Here is a 713-nt window from a genome sequence, read left to right as displayed (position 1 = left end):
CTTTAAACACAAGGTAGTCCTCATTCAATTGAAGGACTAACTCTCCTCTATCCACAGCAATCACAGCTCTTGCTGTGGCTAGGAAGGGTCTTCTAAGGATGATGGATTCATTCTCATCCTTCCCAGTGTCTAGGATTATGAAATTAACAGGGATGTATAGGCCTTCAACCTTCACTAAGACATCCTCTACAAGTCTATAAGCCTGTTTCCTTGAATTGTCTGCCATCTCTAGTGAGATTCGTGAAGCTTGTACCTCAAAGATCCCCAGTTTCTCCATTACAGAGAGTGGCATGAGGTTTATTCCTGACCCCAGGTCACACAGAGCCTTCTCAAAGGTCATGGCGCCTATGGTATAAGGTATTAAGAACTTTCCGAGATCCGGTTTCTTCTGAGGTAATTTCAGTTGAACCAAAGCATTCAGTTCATTGATTGCTCCTAGATACTGAGCAACTTTCTCTTCAACAATATCTTCATCCTCTTAAGAGGAAGAATACTCATCAGAGCTCATAAATGGCAACAGTAAGTTTAGTAGAATCTCTATGGTCTCTATATGAGCCTCAGATTCCTTTGGTTCCTCATTAGGGAGCTCCTTAGTGGTCAGTGGATGTCCATTGAGGTCTTCCTCACTGGAATTCACTGCCTTTCCCTCTTCTATCGGTTCGGCCATTTTGGACGTATTGATGGCCTTGCACTCTCTCTTTAGATTCTCTTCT

The sequence above is a fragment of the Arachis ipaensis genome, chromosome B4 (assembly GCF_059453495.1).
Source record: "Arachis ipaensis isolate K30076 ecotype BB chromosome B4, ASM5945349v1, whole genome shotgun sequence".
Classification (NCBI taxonomy): Eukaryota; Viridiplantae; Streptophyta; class Magnoliopsida; order Fabales; family Fabaceae; genus Arachis; species Arachis ipaensis.
This window is presented reverse-complemented; position numbering follows the sequence as displayed.